General features: G+C 39.8%; 1 long non-coding RNA gene across 1 annotated transcript in view; it reads right to left on the reverse strand.

Annotated features, from left to right (window-relative positions):
- Window positions 1-20,210, reverse strand: part of LOC119874433 — a 48,832-nt gene extending 28,622 nt beyond the window's left edge. Inside the window, exon 1 of the long non-coding RNA XR_005368601.1 lies at window positions 20,123-20,210. This is a non-coding gene — a long non-coding RNA (uncharacterized LOC119874433). The remainder of the gene's footprint in view (window positions 1-20,122) is intronic.
- Between the last annotated feature and the right edge of the window lie 1,826 nt (window positions 20,211-22,036).

Below are 22,036 nucleotides of genomic sequence, written 5' to 3' on the forward strand. Positions count from 1 at the left end.
CTTCTAAGGTCCCCTATAGACAAAATTTAATAGGAAAAGGAAGGAAGGAAGGTTGGAAGGAAGGAAGGAAGGAAGGAAGGAAGGAAGGAAGGAAGGAAGGAAGGAAGGATGGAAGGAGAAAGAAAGAAGAAAGAAAGAAAGAAAGAAAGAAAGAAAGAAAGAAAGAAAGAAAGAAGAAAGAAAGAGAGAAAGAAAAATAAGAATTCAACAAACAAATGAAAAATAAGTTTTCAGTCTTAGCCCCATATTGTAGCATAAAATCTAGAAGGAGAAGATTTTGTTATTTATTTAGACTTTTAACAAACACTCGTTGAATGCCTACATGCCAGGAATTGCCCTACACCCCGTACTACACTTCAGTTTCCTCTTCTGTGAAATGAAAATAATCATGTCACTTCAGAGAGCTGAAGAGTAAAGTATAGAAAGTATTTAAGAGCTTTGCACAGTGCCTAATAATGATTATCTACTGCAGCACAATGAAAGTAGCAAGTCCTCAGTGTTCATCAAATACTGATGATATTCAAGGTACAGTAAACTTTGATTTGATCCCACCATAGTGTTTGAAGTGGTGTGATTTTGAATTTCAATAGATGGAGAACACACTCTCCAGGTTTCACTGTCTCCACTTCTCCATATTGCTTACATCTTACTATTTCACGTGTAAGTCTAGCTCCCAGTCTTTGAGTTTTGAAGATCTGTTCTAGAATATGATTCTTTACTCATCTCCTTTCTCTCAGGTAACTAATTCCATACTTTAGCAGCTTTGGTTATCGATTTTTAAAATTCCTTCCAGCTCCATGTTCATCTTTTTCATGCAGTGAAAACCTAAGGTGTAGTTTCTACTCTCTTTAGTAGAATAAACCAAAACCCACGAGTAAAAGTTCTTTTGGTATTAATTTTTGAAAGTTTAGAGGTAAAAAAGGAGACAAATGATGATTACTACATTTTTTCAAGTATTTTTAAGCATGAGTTTTACATGATCAGATTTGGGTATGGTAGTGGCTTTGGGGAATTAAATCCATTTCAAAGATTTTTTTAGAAGTGTACTCTTTTTAATCTTTGCCATATTGTCAATTAGTATTTAAATACCCCCTGGCCCAAATACATCATTTCTATGTTGATTTATTTGGGAGCTGATCTCTCTAAATTCTTGGCCACTGAAATCATCCTAATAAAGGACCGTATTAAAATGTTCTGTTCTGTATTTTTTGAGGGTTTTTTGTTAGTTATTTTTATTTAGGAAACATTTTCTAGAGCAATGAACCATAGGATAATCAAGTGACCTGCATTTTCATGAAAAATAAAATGCTTCCAGATGGTGTTAGACACATGGAAAAGGATGTGTTGTTCAGCCTACCCAGAGTGTTCCTACATAGCCAATTCTGGTTTTCGTAAGGCAGTGTTTCCAAAGTTGCTACCTGTTTCAAGCATAATGGGGACAGGCTTACAGGGTATGAAGTGGCTAAATATTGGGAACAGCTGGAACTAACTAAATGCTGTTAACATAACAGATTAGGCAGATCTATGAGAGAAGAATCTTGCTGTAAGAATAGGTTAACCAGTCCATAAATCAAGTTGTAGGGAGAATCAGGTGTAAACCTTAGTTCTGAGATGTCTGTGCCATAAAGGGTCCCTATTTACTTCATAGACGTGTCTGCAATCTTGAGCCACCTCTTGTATATTAGAACAATCTCTCTGCTACAACTCTATTGGCCACAATATGCAAAAATAACTTTTCATGAAAACAAAATAAAACTCATATTATCAGGAATTGAAGAAATGAGTGAATCCAATGGTTTGAAATCCTCTAAGTATATATTAAATTTTGTATCTTTAGATCAGTTTATTTGTCCCCATTCCTTAAAGTCCACACGTGGTTGAAGAGAGCGGGGGGCCTGGACCATTTCCCCACTGTCTGTCTTCTAATGGTTTGCCCTTTCCAAGTATTTACAATTTATTCTGATTCCTGATTGGTATCTGATCTTTTCAACACTTACTTCTTGTTTATACCCTCACTTTACTTCCCTGACCTTCATCCCGGGAATTTCTCTGACTTTTATCTGTGCCTTATCTTCTTCTAACTCACACTGCATATTTTTATTCCAGGCCATTCTGAGGAAGTACTTCATTTAGGCCTGCCCTGCCTGAGTACTGATGTTCTACACTGAGGTTTCCATGGTCATAATTCCCCCTAGGTTAGCTTCGGTAGCATAAATGAGTCAACATTTTCACTGCGAGTGTCACTTTCAGGCCACAGAAGGCGTGGGTCACACAGGAGCACACCATATTTCTCTAAGGCCAAACCTGTAAAGCCACCTATAGAAACTTTTTGCAATGCTCCTGCTGACAAAAATCTCTTCAGGTCAGGCTGCTTCATGTAACTGTCTGTAAGTCACTTCTTTATAGATTGGTCACTTTGGTCTCTTATTCTGGGTCATTCTGTGGCCAATTTGCAGTCTTCATGGTACCCTCTATTATCTTTAATTCTTTGTATACCTCATGCATTATTTTATAGAAAGAAATCAGTAACTATATCTTTAATGGTCATTGATTTGAATATTCAATTGAAAGGACTCTCTTGAGCAGCTTCCTACCAATCAGCATCTCCATTTCTTTCAGAAGATCCAACCACTTTTAGAAGCAGATTCCTTGCATCCTCAAAGAAATATTTCCCAACTTCCCACATTCAGTATTCTTTTCTCACGTCATCATCATTAACAGCTTTCTTCCCCCCAAGTGAATAATCACGCAACTCAAACTTATGTACCTGTCTTTGTCCATTTAGGGTGCTGTAATAAAATGCCATAGAGTAGGTGGCTTATAAAAAAAAACAAATTCATTTCTTACAGTTCTAGGGCTATGAATTTCAAGATCAAGGTGCCAGAAGATTTAGTGTCTAGTAAGAGTCTGCTTTCTTATAGGTGGTTGTCATTTCACTGTCCTCACATGTTGAAAGGGTCAAGAGGTCACTTTGGGGCCTCCCTTACCAGAGCACTGATCCCATTCATGAGGCCTTCACCCTGATGACCACTTCCTAAAGACCCCACTCCAAAAACAATGACATTGACAGTTAGGTTTCAACATATGAATTGGTGGCCACTGGTGAGAGGGGCACAGGGCACAAATATTTAGACCATAGCAGTACCCTTCCATTCACTTTAGAATATAACTTAAGAAGAAAGATAAAGGAAGAACTTATGAATATAATCCAGTTCTTACAGTGGGGTAGGGTGGACAGAGACTAGTCCTTGGTGAAGCAGCAGCCTCAGCACAGTCTTTCTTATTATAGTCAAAGTGCCCCCACTGGGAATCTTTTCCCACATTGCATGTGGCCGACGTGGGGCTGCAAATTATTTCCTCTAGGCCTCAGCACAAGGATGACCTTCCTCAGGCAGGACCAATAATAATACCCTTCCTGACAATAATCAGCCCAAGGGGTAAATCTGTAATTCAATAAGTCAACTCAGGATTCTTTTATAGGATTGTTAAATGACTCCTGGGAAAACTTTCCTTCTGTTGATGGTGGTGTTCTGCTAATACTGCTAGATTGGAGGTTAAGAAGTTGGTTGCTGGTTATCACTTTCAAAAACAAAGTCAAACAGTCAAACAGTCAAATAAAGTCAAACAGAGATAATCAGAGATTGGAAGTCAGAGGGAGAGAGTCCTGATGATCTGAGTCTCTTGACACCATGTCCTATTCCAGGCAGCTCTTTGATTCTTAAGTGCTAATCTATTATTCTTCCTAGGTATATGAGCCAATAAAACACTCTGTTAAATTTAAATTTGTTTGAATTGCGTCTCTGGTACTTGAAATTCAACATCTTGTCCATCATGAGATATGATGGTTTTGATATGTGTTGGTAAAGAAGGGGAATGGTAAGGCTTTCCTTCAGCAGACTCAAAAACTATAAGGCAGGAGTTTTCTATCTTTTCTCTGTTGAGATATAACTGATAATTAATGTCCTTTGGCAAGACATATTTCTATGTGTAGGTTCCAAGGTAATAGCAACTGTTGTTCTATCCTTTTCTCTCTTATTCTTTTTTTTTAAATATTTTATTTATTTATTTATTTATTTATTTATTTATTTATTTATTTATTTATTTATGAGAGACACAGGGAGAGAGAGAGAGAGAGAGGCAGAGACATAGGCAGAGGAAGAAGCAGGCTATATGCAGGGAGCCCTATGTGGGACTCAGTTCCGCAACTCGGGATCACACCCTGATCCAAAGGCAGACGTTCAACTGCTGAGCCACCCAAGCATCCCTTCTCTCTTATTCTTGAAAGCGTATTAAAATGCTGGTGTTTTGATCATCTGATGTTCCATAACAACTACCCCAAAACAAAAGAATCATAAAACAAAAAAACATTTTATTAGTGCACACCTGGATGGCTTATCTCTGTCTGGGACCTCAACAATCAGGACTCAGATGGCTGGGAGTGGCTGAATGGCTGGGTCCTAGAATTACCTGGCAACTTCTGTCCTCCTGTGTTGGCAGGTGTGACAGAAAGAATGAACTTAGCTAGAACTATCGACTTAAATGTTTATGTAAGATGTCATCATTGTGGTTTCAGGATAGTCAGACCTTTCATATGGCAGTTCAGGACTCCCAGAGAAAGTGTTCCAGTGAGTAAGGAGGAAGTCAGATGACCTTTTAAGACCTAGCTTTGGAAGCACATACTATTTCTGCCATGTTCCACTGGTGGAAGTAGTCAATTCCCATCCAAGTGCAAGGTGAGGGGACATAGACTTCACTTCTCAATAGTAAGAAAATCAGAGATTTGTAGCCACACTTGAAAACTGCCATAGCTAGTGAGTAGAAAGGACACTATTACAGGAATGGCTTTGAAGCCATTAATATATTTATATATGTATTAATATATAATATATATAAATGTTATCATGTGATTATACATATTACAATATAGTGTTAGCAGGAAGATGAACATATTTTTTGGTAGCAAATTAAAATACTTGAAGTGCATAACTCTTGGGCTAGGGGTGGGATGCAGGGTACTATCTATATAGTTAGGGTAAGAACGGGAGAGGATGACTGTAGTAGAAAGAATTAAAAGACATGAGTTGAATAAGAAGTTGGCAAATGCTAAAGCCAAAGTTGCAGATAATCTAACGTTTCCAGAGTTATCTCTAGCAATAGGATTTAGCTTTCCACATCCCTGATTCATTTAGTCTCTGCTGAAATATATAGAGATGACATCTGTGGGCAGAATGAAGAAAGCAATTCCATGTGGCACAACCAGTGTGAGATTGCTGAGGTTCTCTGGGCAAGGTCGTCCAAGATGTCTTGAAAAATAAATGAGAGAAATGGTAGCGTACTTTAACCATTCTCCTGTACCTCTGGTATGGGATGCTTGATTCCCTCCTATATTCTGAGTAACACCCCACTGCTTGCTACAGATTATTTGAGGACATGAGTTTTTGTATCAGATCCAAGCTATCGACAGCTTCTTTACTCTCAGTGGTTGCTACTTACCACTAATCACTCAATCTCAGGGATTGGTGTGCATTGTGGAAAACCCCCAACTACTTTTTTGAAAAATATACTTTATCAGGGTGATGGCTTCTGACAAGAGGAAGTATGGGGATAGTTGTATCATTATCACTGAAAGTGGTTAAGAGTGAAGCCTCAGATTCAAATCTCAGCTCCAACTTTTACTCACTATGTAACCATGGCCAAGAAATGTCATCTCTTTGGCTCTCAGCTTCTACAGAAAAAAAAAAAAAATGGACATAATGCAAGCACTTCCTTCCCATGCTTGCTGTGGAAGAAGGTGACACATATAAATAGATGAGAACAGAGATCATCACAAATGTAAGCATCCAAGAAGTATTAGATATTAGTGCTTGCCGTCCTGCTCCATGGGTAAACAGAGCTTCTGAAGCATGTCTGATATAAGGTTCCTATGTGTATTAGATTTTCACGTGAATTTGAGGATAGCCAATCTTGAAATGGGCAAAAGACATGAACAGAAATCTCACAGAGGAAGACATAGACATGGCCAACAAGCACATGAGAAAATGCTCTGCATCACTTGCCATCAGGGAAATACAAATCAAAACCACAATGAGATACCACCTCACACCAGTGAGAATGGGGAAAATTAACAAGGCAGGAAACCACAAATGTTGGAGAGGATGTGGAGAAAAGGGAACCCTCTTACACTGTTGGTGGGAATGTGAACTAGTGCAGCCACTCTGGAAAACTGTGTGGAGGTTCCTCAAAGAGTTAAAAATAGACCTGCCCTACGAGCCAGCAATTGCACTGCTGGGGATTTACCCCAAAGATACAGATGCAGTGAAACGCCGGGACACCTGCACCCCGATGTTTCTAGCAGCAATGTCCACAATAGCCAAACTGTGGAAGGAGCCTCGGTGTCCATCGAAAGATGAATGGATAAAGAAGCTGTGGTCTATGTATACAACGGAATATTCCTCAGCCATTAGAAACGACAAATACCCACCATTTGCTTCGATGTGGATGGAACTGGAGGGTATTATGCTGAGTGAAATAAGTCAATCGGAGAAAGACAAACATTATATGGTCTCATTCATTTAGGAAATATAAAAAATAGTGAAAGGGAATAAAGGGGAAAGGAGAAAAATGAGTGGGAAATATCAGAAAGGGAGACAGAACATGAGAGACTTCTAACTCTGGGAAACAAACTAGGGGTGGTAGAAAGGGAGGTGGGCAGGTGTTGGGGGTGACTGGGTGATGGGCACTGAGGGGGGCACTTGATGGGATGAGCACTGGGTGTTATTCTATATGTTGGCAAATTGAATACCAATAAAAAATAAATTTATAAAAAACAGAATTTTAGGATAGCATAAGAAATTAATAAGATAGTAAAAAGGGGCATCTGGATGGCTCAGTGATTGAGGGTCTGCCTTCGGCTTGGGTCATGATCCTGGGGTCTTGGGATCGAGTCCCACATCAGGCTCTTTGCAGCAAGCCTGCTTCTCCCTCTGCCTATGCCTCTGCCTCTCTCTGTGTGTCTCCCATGAATAAATAAATAAAACTTAAAAAAATAAAATAGTAAAAACACTATACCACGGTACCATACTATTATTTCTCCCCAAGTCCCATTCCCTCTTAAGTAGTCACTGCTTGTCATCATTGTTGTGGTTCTACTTATCTCAAATTTCAGACTCTTTTCTCTTCCCAAGTATTAAATCAATGACCCCTGTTACTTCTCTCTCTCTCTCTCTCTTTCTCTCTGTCTCCATTTTCAATGCAGACAAAACAAAACAAAATTTTAAAAAACCTTAACATTAGAAGAACATCTTCATGTAAGTAAAACACCAAGTTGCTTCGATACGTAGAGAAGGTAAGTTTGTGCTTTTCCAGCACAAATGAAGTTTCCATAACTGAAAGGCCTTTGAAGCATTTCCCCAAACTAAGTAGACTTTTACTACCTGTGGCAAATACTGTTACAACCCTTGATCGTAGAAACTGTGGCAGATTTTAAAAATCCCAATGTTTGATCTTTTATTTCTTTAGAAAGTAAAATATAAGAAAGAGAAAAAAAAGGAACTTTTTTATTACTATTAAAATCATTCTTCAAAATGTGGAGAGAAACTATCCATATTTTCCTGGACTTTATGAGCTTTGTAGTTTAGGAGACCAGAATTTGAATAACTAGCTCAGTTATGAATGAGTCATGTGTTTTGGGGCAGATTCTTTCCTCTTGCCCTGACTCAGTTTCTGCTTCTGGGGATAATAATTCTGACTTCACTGGTTTGTTTTGATAATTACATTATATAATATGTGTAAGTAACTGACATGCAGGAGATACTAATGTTAGTCTTTCTTTTTCCCAAAAGGGAGAATTGGTCTCATTTTCTGCCCCTACATGCTAATGGATCACGCTTGGATTTATCTCAAATTTAAATTACAGTCACAGGGGGGGAGGAGCAAGATGGCGGAAGAGCAGGGTCTCCAAATCACCTGTCTCCACCAAACTACCTAGAAAACCTTCAAATTATCCTGAAAATCTATGAATTCGGCCTGAGATTTAAAGAGAGACCAGCTGGAATGCGACAGTGAGAAGAGTTCGCGCATCTATCAAGGTAGGAAGACGGGGAAAAAGAAGTAAAGAAACAAAGGCCTCCAAGGGGGAGGGGCCCGCGAGGAGCCGGGCTGAGGCCGGGGCGAGTGTCCCCAGGACAGGAGAGCCCCGTCCCGGAGGAGCAGGAGCTGCACCGACCTTCCCGGGCGGAAAGGGGCTCGCGGGGAGGTGGAGCAGGACCCAGGAGGGCGGGGATGCCCTCGGGCTCCCGGGGACAGTAACAGCAACTGCGCGCCCAGGAGAGTGCGCCGAGCTCCCTAAGGGCTGCAGCGCGGGCGGCGGGACCCGGCGGGACCCGGAGCAGCTGGAGGGGCTCGGGCGGCGGCTCCGCGGAGGGGGCTGCGCGGCCCCGGGAGCAGCTCGGAGGGGCTCGGGCAGAGGAAGAGGCTCCGTGCGGAGGGGGCTGCGCGGTTCCAGGAGCAGCTCGGAGGGGCTCGGGCGGCGGCTCCGCGGAGGGGGCTGCGCGGCCCGGGAGCGCGAATCCACCAGCGCAGGCTCCGGAGCACAGGGCGCCGGGACACAGCCCAGGATCCCGCCTCCCCCGGGACAGGCAGAGGCCGGGAGGGCCCAGGACAGCGAGGACGCTCCTGCCCCAGCTGAGCAGATCAGCGGCCCCGCCCGGAGCCTCCAGGCCCTGCAGACGGAGTTCCTGCCGGAGCTGAATCCAGGTTTCCAGAGCTGCCCCGCCACTGGGGCTGTTCCTCCTGCGGCCTCACGGGGTAAACAACCCCCACCGAGCCCTGCACCAGGCAGGGGCACAGCAGCTCCCCCAACTGCTAACACCTGAGAATCAGCACAACAGGCCCCTCCCCCAGAACACCAGCTAGACGGACAACTTCCAGGAGAAGCCAAGGGACTTAAAGTACACAGAATCAGAAGATACTCCCCGGTGGTTCTTTTTTTGTTTGTTTGTTTTTGTTTTTGTTTTTGTTTTTGTTTTGCTTTTTGATTTGTTTCCTTCCCCCACCCCCTTTTTTTCTCCTTTCTTTTTCTTTCTCTTTTTCTTCTTCTTTTTTTTTTTTGTTTTTTTTTTTCTTTTTCTTCCCTTTTTTTTTCTCTTTCTCTTTTCTTTCCTTCTTTCTCTCCTCTCTTTTTCTCTTTTTCCCAATACAACTTGCTTTTGGCCACTCTGCACTGAGCAAAATGACTAGAAGGAAAACCTCACCTCAAAAGAAAGAATCAGAAACAGTCCTCTCTCCCACAGAGTTACAAAATCTGGATTACAATTCAATGTCAGAAAGCCAATTCAGAAGCACTATTATACACCTACTGGTGGCTCTAGAAAAAAGTATAAAGGACTCAAGAGACTTCATGACTGCAGAATTTAGAGCTAATCAGGCAGAAATTAAAAATCAATTGAATGAGATGCAATCCAAACTAGAAGTCCTAACGACGAGGGTTAACGAGGTGGAAGAACGAGTGAGTGACCTAGAAGACAAGTTGATAGCAAAGAGGGAAACTGAGGAAAAAAGAGACAAACAATTAAAAGACCATGAAGATAGATTAAGGGAAATAAACGACAGCCTGAGGAAGAAAAACCTACGTTTAATTGGGGTTCCCGAGGGCGCCGAAAGGGACAGAGGGCCAGAATATGTATTTGAACAAATTCTAGCTGAAAACTTTCCTAATCTGGGAAGGGAAACAGGCATTCAGATCCAGGAAATAGAGAGATCCCCCCCTAAAATCAATAAAAACCGTTCAACACCTCGACATTTAATTGTGAAGCTTGCAAATTCCAAAGATAAAGAGAAGATCCTTAAAGCAGCAAGAGACAAGAAATCCCTGACTTTTATGGGGAGGAGTATTAGGGTAACAGCAGACCTCTCCACAGAGACCTGGCAGGCCAGAAAGGGCTGGCAGGATATATTCAGGGTCCTAAATGAGAAGAACATGCAACCAAGAATACTTTATCCAGCAAGGCTCTCATTCAAAATGGAAGGAGAGATAAAGAGCTTCCAAGACAGGCAGCAACTGAAAGAATATGTGACCTCCAAACCAGCTCTGCAAGAAATTTTAAGGGGGCCTCTTAAAATTCCCCTTTAAGAAGAAGTTCAGTGGAACAGTCCACAAAAACAAAGACTGAATAGATATCATGATGACACTAAACTCATATCTCTCAATAGTAACTCTGAATGTGAACGGGCTTAATGACCCCATCAAAAGGCGCAGGGTTTCAGACTGGATAAAAAAGCAGGACCCATCTATTTGCTGTCTACAAGAGACTCATTTTAGACAGAAGGACACCTACAGCCTGAAAATAAAAGGTTGGAGAACCATTTACCATTCGAATGGTCCTCAAAAGAAAGCAGGGGTAGCCATCCTTATATCAGATAAACTAAAATTTACCCCAAAGACTGTAGTGAGAGATGAAGAGGGACACTATATCATACTTAAAGGATCTATTCAACAAGAGGACTTAACAATCCTCAATATATATGCTCCAAATGTGGGAGCTGCCAAATATATAAATCAATTATTAACCAAAGTGAAGAAATACTTAGATAATAATACACTTATACTTGGTGACTTCAATCTAGCTCTTTCTATACTCGATAGGTCTTCTAAGCAAAACATCTCCAAAGAAACGAGAGCTTTAAATGATACACTGGACCAGATGGATTTCACAGATATCTACAGAACTTTACATCCAAACTCAACTGAATACACATTCTTCTCAAGCGCACATGGAACTTTCTCCAGAATAGACCACATATTGGGTCACAAATCGGGTCTGAACCGATACCAAAAGATTGGGATTGTCCCCTGCATATTCTCGGACCATAATGCCTTGAAATTAGAACTAAATCACAACAAGAAGTTTGGAAGGACCTCAAACACGTGGAGGTTAAGGACCATCCTGCTAAAAGATAAAAGGGTCAACCAGGAAATTAAGGAAGAAGTAAAAAGATTCATGGAAACTAATGAGAATGAAGATACAACCGTTCAAAATCTTTGGGATGCAGCAAAAGCAGTCCTAAGGGGGAAATACATCGCAATACAAGCATCCATTCAAAAACTGGAAAGAACTCAAATACAAAAGCTAACCTTACACATAAAGGAGCTAGAGAAAAAACAGCAAATAGATCCTACACCCAAGAGAAGAAGGGAGCTAATAAAGATTCGAGCAGAACTCAACGAAATCGAGACCAGAAGAACTGTGGAACAGATCAACAGAACCAGGAGTTGGTTCTTTGAAAGAATTAATAAGATAGATAAACCATTAGCCAGCCTTATTAAAAAGAAGAGAGAGAAGACTCAAATTAATAAAATCATGAATGAGAAAGGAGAGATCACTACCAACACCAAGGAAATACAAACGATTTTAAAAACATATTATGAACAGCTATACGCCAATAAATTAGGCAATCTAGAAGAAATGGACGCATTCCTGGAAAGCCACAAACTACCAAAACTGGAACAGGAAGACATAGAAAACCTGAACAGGCCAATAACCAGGGAGGAAATTGAAGCAGTCATCAAAAACCTCTCAAGACACAAGAGTCCAGGGCCAGATGGCTTCCCAGGAGAATTTTATCAAACGTTTAAAGAAGAAATCATACCTATTCTCCTAAAGCTGTTTGGAAAGATAGAAAGAGATGGAGTACTTCCAAATTCGTTCTATGAAGCCAGCATCACCTTAATTCCAAAGCCAGACAAAGACCCCGCCAAAAAGGAGAATTACAGACCAATATCCCTGATGAACATGGATGCAAAAATTCTCAACAAGATACTGGCCAATAGGATCCAACAGTTCATTAAGAAAATTATTCACCATGACCAAGTAGGATTTATCCCTGGGACACAAGGCTGGTTCAACACCCGTAAAACAATCAATGTGATTCATCATATCAGCAAGAGAAAAACCAAGAACCATATGATCCTCTCATTGGATGCAGAGAAAGCATTTGACAAAATACAGCATCCATTCCTGATCAAAACTCTTCAGAGTGTAGGGATAGAGGGAACATTCCTCGACATCTTAAAAGCCATCTATGAAAAGCCCACAGCAAATATCATTCTCAATGGGGAAGCACTGGGAGCCTTTCCCCTAAGATCAGGAACAAGACAGGGATGTCCACTCTCACCACTGCTATTCAACATAGTACTGGAAGTCCTAGCCTCAGCAATCAGACAACAAAAAGACATTAAAGGCATTCAAATTGGCAAAGAAGAAGTCAAACTCTCCCTCTTCGCTGATGACATGATACTCTACATAGAAAACCCAAAAGTCTCCATCCCAAGATTGCTAGAACTCATACAGCAATTCGGTAGCGTGGCAGGATACAAAATCAATGCCCAGAAGTCAGTGGCATTTCTATACACTAACAATGAGACTGAAGAAAGAGAAATTAAGGAGTCAATCCCATTTACAATTGCACCCAAAAGCATAAGATACCTAGGAATAAACCTCACCAAAGATGTAAAGGATCTATACCCTCAAAACTATAGAACACTTCTGAAAGAAATTGAGGAAGACACAAAGAGATGGAAAAATATTCCATGCTCATGGATTGGCAGAATTAATATTGTGAAAATGTCAATGTTACCCAGGGCAATATACACGTTTAATGCAATCCCTATCAAAATACCATGGACTTTCTTCAGAGAGTTAGAACAAATTATTTTAAGATTTGTGTGGAATCAGAAAAGACCCCGAATAGCCAGGGGAATTTTAAAAAAGAAAACCATATCTGGGGGCATCACAATGCCAGATTTCAGGTTGTACTACAAAGCTGTGGTCATCAAGACAGTGTGGTACTGGCACAAAAACAGACACATAGATCAGTGGAACAGAATAGAGAATCCAGAAGTGGACCCTGAACTTTATGGGCAACTAATATTCGATAAAGGAGGAAAGACTATCCATTGGAAGAAAGACAGTCTCTTCAATAAATGGTGCTGGGAAAATTGGACATCCACATGCAGAAGAATGAAACTAGACCACTCTCTTTCACCATACACAAAGATAAACTCAAAATGGATGAAAGATCTAAATGTGAGACAAGATTCCATCAAAATCCTAGAGAAGAACACAGGCAACACCCTTTTTGAACTCGGCCATAGTAACTTCTTGCAAGATACATCCACGAAGGCAAAAGAAACAAAAGCAAAAATGAACTATTGGGACTTCATCAAGATAAGAAGCTTTTGCACAGCAAAGGATACAGTCAACAAAACTCAAAGACAACCTACAGAATGGGAGAAGATATTTGCAAATGACATATCAGATAAAGGGCTAGTTTCCAAGATCTATAAAGAACTTATTAAACTCAACACCAAAGAAACAAACAATCCAATCATGAAATGGGCAAAAGACATGAACAGAAATCTCACAGAGGAAGACATAGACATGGCCAACATGCATATGAGAAAATGCTCTGCATCACTTGCCATCAGGGAAATACAAATCAAAACCACAATGAGATACCACCTCACACCAGTGAGAATGGGGAAAATTAACAAGGCAGGAAACCACAAATGTTGGAGAGGATGCGGAGAAAAGGGAACCCTCTTACACTGTTGGTGGGAATGTGAACTGGTGCAGCCACTCTGGAAAACTGTGTGGAGGTTCCTCAAACAGTTAAAAATAGACCTGCCCTACGACCCAGCAATTGCACTGTTGGGGATTTACCCCAAAGATACAAATGCAATGAAACGCCGGGACACCTGCACCCCGATGTTTCTAGCAGCAATGGCCACGATAGCCAAACTGTGGAAGGAGCCTCGGTGTCCAACGAAAGATGAATGGATAAAGAAGATGTGGTTTATGTATACAATGGAATATTACTCAGCTATTAGAAATGACAAATACCCACCATTTGCTTCAACGTGGATGGAACTGGAGGGTATTATGCTGAGTGAAGTAAGTCAGTCGGAGAAGGACAAACATTATATGTTCTCATTCATTTGGGGAATATAAATAATAGTGAAAGGGAAAATAAGGGAAGGGAGAAGAAATGTGTGGGAAATATCAGAAAGGGAGACAGAACGTAAAGACTGCTAACTCTGGGAAACGAACTAGGGGTGGTAGAAGGGGAGGAGGGCGGGGGGTGGGAGTGAATGGGTGACGGGCACTGGGTGTTATTCTGTATGTTAGTAAATTGAACACCTATAAAAAAAAAATTAAAAAAAAAATAAATAAATAAATTACAGTCACAGTAGGTGTGACTGTGCCCAATCAACACGACAACAATCATTCATTCATTCTACTAAGATCATATTGAAAAGAGAAATACTTCAGAGGATCAGATCCAAGAATCATCCAAATAAGATTTCTGGATATTCAACATGGCATTTCAAGACTAAACTATTAAGGACATTCAAGACTATTCACAGCCTCCTTAAAATTCCTTAAGGGTGGTTTGCTATTCTTTGACATCAGTAAAGTTTAGTAGAAACTCCATGTATATTCTTTTGTATCCAAAAGTTTTCTTCAATTCTAGTGATGTGAAATTTAGCGAGAGTCCTGGAGATCATAAATGGTTATTGAATGAATTAATTTTTTTTTGTTGTTTAGACACTTTCACAGAGTGCCCTCAGTATTATAATGTAGGGAATTGGAATACAGTTCTTGGAACAAAGGGAATTGAGTTGGCATCTCATCTCTACTACTCACTGGCTATGTAACAGTGAACCAGTTATATTTAGTTTTTTGGTATCTATCATTTGAAGAGTATACTTAGTGCCTACTTCTTAGGGTTGTTAGGATGATGTGAGATCATGCACTAAGCACATGCTTGGGAGTGTTAAGTGTGTCTCCTCCTTCTCCCCTTCCTTCCTCTTCAGTCCTCTTTCCCTATGGCAAGGACTTCATTATTTATTTTGATGCATACAATGGGTTCTTTATGTGTTTCATAATTTAATTTCTGATTATTTATTTCTTAAGGGAACTTGATCTGGCCTACATGTGGTATTCCAAGGAGTAATAGGGTGAGGAAATTTTATATAAGGAGTAGATAATTTTTTATGCTCTATTATGGTCAGTTTCTCTGTGAAAATGCATAATTCGGTCATTCCTTTAAGGAGGGTGATAATGTCATGTTGCTTTGATTTTAATGAGATCTGTCCTGAAGGTAGAACCCTTTGAGGGCTCCTTTATGAAACACCAACCCCAGCTGTTTTATATTTTGCAGGTGCTATGTAAATGTCAAATATTAATCTTTTACTATCTAGTAAAAGAGATGAAATAAGATTTTTTTTTGTTACTGCTTGTTTCATAGGCTGCAAATAAGACTGGGTCATTGTCCTCTTGATTATTCAGCTGCAAAGTTTCTTTGCTTTAAATAACTGCCAGGAATGCTGTCATATTAATAATAAGAGTTAGCAGAGTTAACATTTAGAGAGAGCTTTTTAGGTACCAGGAACTGTACTAAGCCCTCTTCAGGTGCTGTCTCCTCTAATCCTCACAAAATCCTCCAAAACGAATCAGTCTTAGCTGCAGATAAAGAAACCAGCATTTTAAAACATAAAAGGTCTAACTTTATAGTATACAGCTAGGGGGTGGCTGAGTGCAGAATTGAATCAAGTTGGTTTAAGAATAAAGTCTGTGTTCTTAGTCACCTGTCCAGTGCTAACTCAGGAAGGATCAAAAACCATTTTCTAATAAACCATCACTCAAAATAGACAAAGAGAATTCCATGAAATAAATTATATTATGAAGATGGAAGAAAAGGTTATAGCATGTCTGGAAGAGTGCATTAGAAAGGTATTTATGAAGATATTGGCTGTTGATGAGAGGCAGAGTGAGGCAGGGTTACCAACATAGAGGGGACAGTTCAAACAATTGAGTGGGGACAAGACAGCCTGATAGCAAATTATCTGGTGTGACTACACTTGGGGCTTTAAATGCAGATGTGTGCAGAGGTTTGACAGAGGATAAAAATGACTAAAGCTGGTTCATGCAAGAGCCATAGGGAATGACACAGTCTGCAGAGAATTGGAGAGGCTGTAGCTATCCAAAGAGGACAGCGGCCTCTTGGTGATACCTGAGAACATTGTCACATGAAAATGAAGACCTAGTGGTGCCAGAAATTCTGAAATTTTTGAGAAAGGCAGAACCCTAGATTTTCATGTGCTTCCTTCTGATTTTGAAGCGTGGACAACTCACAACATTTTCTCTTTTTTTAAAAGATTTTATTTATTTATTCATGAGAGACACAGAGAGTAGAGAGAGAGAGACAGAGAGGTAAAGACACAAGCAGAGGGAGAAGCAGGCTCCATGCAGGGAGCCTGATGTGGGACACGATCCCGGGACTCCAGGATCATGCCCTGGGCTGAAGGTGGTGCTAAACTGCTGAGCCACCCGGGCTGTCCCAACATTTTCAATAGTATCAACTCAATCAAAATATTTTAGAAGCAATCTAGTCTAGAGATTGTCAGGTTGCTTTTTCTGAACTTGACTATGGGCAACTGAATAGTCAGTACAGACTGTAGAGGACACTGAATGCCAAGCTAAAGACTGATCTTAAATTGTGAAGCAGAGAGAAACAGCACTTGAAGGTTTTTCAGGAGGAGTGGTATGAAGGTTGGAGCACGATTGTCTTGACAGCAGTCCACAAATGCCTAGTGGATGAGAGAAAGAGCCAGCATGATGGCCAGGTTTGCAGACATTACATCAGTAGGGTAGCTGCATGAAATTGAAACATTAATAATTGTGAGTTGCCAAATAACAGCTTTCTATCAGCATTATCACCTATTTAATTCTACTTTTCAGAGTACATTAACAAAGAAAAAAGGAAAAAATAAACTTACCTAAGGATGGGACATTACACTTTGAGGGATGCTTCCTAAATTTCAACATAGCTTATCAAAGAATATGGCTGCTCTTGATCTCCAAAGTCCTATGATGCATTTTCTACCTCCTCCTCCTCTCTTGGCTTGATGTACCTTCCCAGTTGGACTCTCCTCTCAAGCCATATCTTGGTATTAATATCCCAGCCAGACTGTGAAAATTGATCAAGGAGAGGCCCATTCTCTCTACTTAACACTCCCTATGAGAAACTGAGATACAAGAAAGAAGAAGGATTGACCACATCAAAGTATCTCACACACACATAAGATGAGATTTTAAAGTCAGGCCCAGAAGGTTTAAGCAGTTTTCTAAAATGGAACATGCCAGTTTTCTTTATACAGTTTTATGCCTTACTATCTATACTATTCCAGGCACAATAAGAAATTAAAATATGAGTAAGACAAAACCCCTGCTTCACAAGGAGCATGTAGTTTAATTATTTGATTGTTTATCAGTGACATTATGGTATGGGAATAAAGTAGTGCAAGGTGAAAAGTGATACACTTGATGATGGAGACTAGATAAAGTTCCTATGCTTTTCAGTGGAGGGAGAGATTAAATATATTAAGGAGAATTAGGGAAATCTTTAAGTAAAAAAGTGATATATATTTTTTTATTGGAGTTCAGTTTGCCAACATATAGCATAACACCAAGTGCTCATCCCATCAAGTGCCCCCCTCAGTGCCTGTCACCCAGTCACCCCCACCCCTAGTTCGTTTCCCAGAGTTAGGAGTCTCTCATGTTCTGTCTCCCTCTCTGATATTTCTCACTCATTTTTTTCTCCTTTCCCCTTTATTCCCTTTCACTATTTTTTATATTCCCCAAATGAATGAGACCATGTAATGTTTGTCCTTAAAAACGATATTAAAGACCAGCTTTGAAAAAGAATTAGGAATATCATGAAAAGAAACACTGTGGAGCTAACAGCATTCCCAATAGAAAGAAAAGTGTAAGTGTGAGATCAGAGGAGGTAATGTTTAGGGAATGTTCAGCTTGTCAGAAATATAAGAGATGTAGTAAATAGTATTGGGAAATAAGTTGCAAAGATAGGGCGGGGCCCTAAAGTCTGCTCAAATTTTTTGATTTTGCAGACATGTAAAACCCTTAAATTACTCTGTTCAGAAAAGTAATAAAAGAGAGGCTGGACTTTGGGAATACTAACCCCATGCTAACTTTAATAGGGCTGCCCAAAGTGTGTTGTAAGTACCATTGGTGGTATACCAGATGATCTCTGGTGGTTCATGAATGTTTATTTAATAGATCCATATCTATTTTAATGTAAGCCCACCGAGTTACCAGGGTATTTATATGTAAAAATACGAATTGAGAAAGAATGAGATCCCCACCATTGGAATGGCTAAATTCTAAAGGTTTGAGAATGCAGAGAACCCTGAAATTCAACCCTCCTGCCTTCCCCTCAACCCATCCCCAAATGCCACCCAGAACCACTCCTATTTGGTCTCCCTTATCTGAAGAAATAGCTGCTTTCTTACAAGGGAAAACAAAACTGCTTCTCTCTTTTAATATTTCCCCTCATATCCCATTCCTTATTGTGGTTTGACATGCCTTTGTGGAACTTCCAGTCTATTGGGGGAGACACACAATAAATAAAGAAATGTGAAAGAAATGTAAAATTGCCACAAAATAAGACATACTCAGGGAATAGTACAGTGATTTCAGATATAAGAAAAATTGCCTCAGTCATAGAGACAGGGAAATGTTTCTTGAGGAAATGACCTTGAACTGAGGTCTGAAACCTGAAGATTGAACAGAAAGTTAGGAATAAAATTTGGAAGAGCCCTACTTATAGGGAAAACAGCCTGTGAAAGCCCTCATGAAGATCAGCCAGGGTAATTAAAAACTAGAAGATGTTCACTGTGGCTGGTGTGGAACAAGCAAGATAGTGTGTTGGGAAAACTGAAGAGGTAGATGGGTAGAGCATGCCTGCACAGGGTTTAAAGACTATGTTAAGAGATTTTTACTGCTCATTTTTAAAATTAATTTTTGGTTAATTTTAATTTTTAATATTTAGTAGCAACATTTTATTTATTCTTTTTTATTTTTTTATAAATTTATTTTTTATTGATGTTTAATTTGCCAACATATAGAATAACACCCAGTGCTCATCCCGTCAAGTGCCCCCCTCAATACCCATCACCCAGTCACCCCACCCCCCGCCCACCTCCCTTTCCACCACCCCTAGTTCATTTCCCAGAGTTAGGAGTCTTCATGTTCTGTCTCCCTTTCTGATATTTCCCACTCATTTTTTTATCCTTTTCCCTTTATTCCCTTTCACTATTTTTTATATTTCCTAAATGAATGAGACCATATAATGTTTGTCCTTCTCCGACTGACTTACTTCACTCAGCATAATACCCTCCAGTTCCATCCACGTCGAAGTAAATGGTGGGTATTTGTCATTTCTAATGGCTGAGGAATATTCCATTGTATACATAGACCACATCTTCTTTATCCATTCATCTCTCGATGGACACCGAGGCTCCTTCCACAATTTGTTTTGTATGGTTTACTTCTACTTGCAGTTTTCTCTTTATGATAATGAAAACGTCGTTTTAAGTAAATTAATGACGTTAAAATGATGAATCTATTTAAATAAAAATGTGAGTTCACAAAATTCCTGCAGGTGACATATGAATGACTGATATTTGGAAACATAAAACTGTGGCTTAACTGTTTGGTCAAATGATGACATCACCACTGTAGGACCAAAAGTCTGGAGGATATATCTCAGGCCAATTCTAGCATTGGGCATTGTTTGTCTAAGGCCAAACTCTGTTACAATGTCTATGCAATATTCTCTGCCCTTTTGTGACATGAACTCATATTAAACTTTTGTGTTCCAAGTACAGTGATATATCTTCTTTTGTTTTAGACACAATGTCCAACGTGCACCATGGGTGGTCATCAATATCTCAGCTCTTCCAAAGCATAAACTTTGGCCATTGCTCACATGGAACAAGATATGAGATTAGGAACCAGAACAACAGTGATCCAGACATCATCATTTTGATAGCAATTGTATTCCATGCTAAGAAATTCTGAGGTTTACATTGGCAACTTAGAAACTTCCTCTGAAGCCATGACTTTGACATGAAGAAAAATTCTATGAAAGCTCTTGCTTTTTTGGTATATGGATGATTAGAGCTTGAGAAAAACAAGGTTTGTCTAATCTCAGCTCATCCAATTTACACAGGAAACACCTGAAACTCAGGGAAATGACTTACCCAAAGCCACATGGATCCTCATGTCCTGCCTCAATCTTTTGTCTCCCGTCATGTCAGGCATGAAGAGTGCTAACAGAACCAAAGAAGGGGGGTTGGAATGTGCATTATGGTAAGGCTTGTATGGAATCACAATCAGCAGACTTTTGCTGCTCACAGGATTCTGTGCTCCATAGTACGTATACAATGGACCACTGTGTTTGGCCTATGCTTGGTACTATTTAAAACACGGGGATAACCTCCTGGCTCCAAAAGTAGTGGACAAAAACAAGAGCATGCAGAAGGGAAAGATTTGCTTGTCTTCTGTTTCTGAATCGCGTGTGCATTTGGCTATTTCTACTATCCACCTATTGCCATTCAAACCAAATTTCATCTTGACAAAGGATGGCTCATAGAAAAGACATCTGGCTCTACTCATTAATTATGGAGGGCTCCTTTAAGGAATAATATTTATTTTTGGGAAGAAACTTCATTTGCTTCCCAAGATGCAAATGATGTGGTCATTTAGGCTAAGCAGCAAAATATGTTTCCTGTTTTAAAAGAGTGGAGCAGAAGAGAGAGTCCTTTGAGATTTTTTTCTCTCTATGATGAATTTAGATCACTTATCGCATGAATTATGATGCAGACACAACCAGATTCCTGTGGCAGGAAGGGACTAGGAATTGGTTTTTCCCAGGAGCAGTCTTTTGTCCTGGAACAGAGAGAGCTCTAGCTTTATCACAGCGTCAATTATTTAATTATTCTATTTTAGGGTCCTTTTTCTTAAACAGGAAATTTCTGAGATATAATTGCATCCAATATAGTATGTAACCAGGAAAAGACACACTAGTAATGTGTGATAATGACAAAGAAACATTTCTTTGTAACAATGTGAAATAAAATTAATGAAGTGGATGACTCATATTAAAAAAAGAATTCTTTGTGCAACTAAAGAAATTACTGCAGTTTGTCTTAATTCATAAGCTCTCCTAGTGCATTAAAAAGAGGCCCTCATGTTCTAAATCTGTTTACAAACAACTATGCATCCAATAAAACTGAACAGTAGGGAGATTTCTACACTTTTCCATTTGGATGCAAGCATACTATATTTTCTCCAAGCCTCTTCACTTCACTCTGAGAGCCAGTCTGTAAAAACTATTTGACCACTGGGCTGATCCAACCAAGGAGGAGACTTGCACCCCCATCTCCACCTCTTCTTCCTGACTGCCCTTGCAGGAGGCCATACACATTTCATAGTCTAATTTTGCCTGTGTTCTGGCAGCTGCTCAAAGGGAGAAGCATTAGCATTAAACGGGCAGCTGACATTTTGGAAGATGATTTCCTTTGTCTGTTTTGAATACAGAATAAGGTTAGTACCATTTTTAAGGGTTACAGTGATCAACATCTGTTTTGGCCCCAGGAACGCCTAGATCAGTGGATCCAAATCCTAATTTCTCCACTTATTACCTGTATGATTATGGGTAACATACTTAGCATCTCTGAGTCTCTGTGTTTTTCATTCATAAAAATAGAAGTCATTGCTCCCTTTCCAACATTTTTCTGAAATTTAAACGGAATAAAATAATGAATAAGTAGCTAGGGAAATTTGGGAACATTATAGTTGTATAACAATTAATAGTTATTGTTTCAATTTAAAAATGTTTCCTAAATTCCAAAATTTTCATTCCTGATGATAATAATTTACTTTTGTATTCTCAACAGCACCTAACAAAGTGCTTTTGCACAAAATTATGGTTCAATAAGCATTTGTTGCATTCAATTCAATTCCCAAGTCTGAATGAGCAATAAAACTGACACATGCTGTGTCTGCCAGGAAATACACTGGCAAGGCTCAGATTGTTCACATGTGTTAGTTGGAAATGGTCTAAGAGGAGAGAGAAGCCAGGCCTTTAAAAACAGCACTTTGGAAACTATCCA

Source organism: Canis lupus, chromosome 13 (genome assembly GCF_011100685.1).
Source record: "Canis lupus familiaris isolate Mischka breed German Shepherd chromosome 13, alternate assembly UU_Cfam_GSD_1.0, whole genome shotgun sequence".
NCBI lineage: Eukaryota > Metazoa > Chordata > Mammalia > Carnivora > Canidae > Canis > Canis lupus.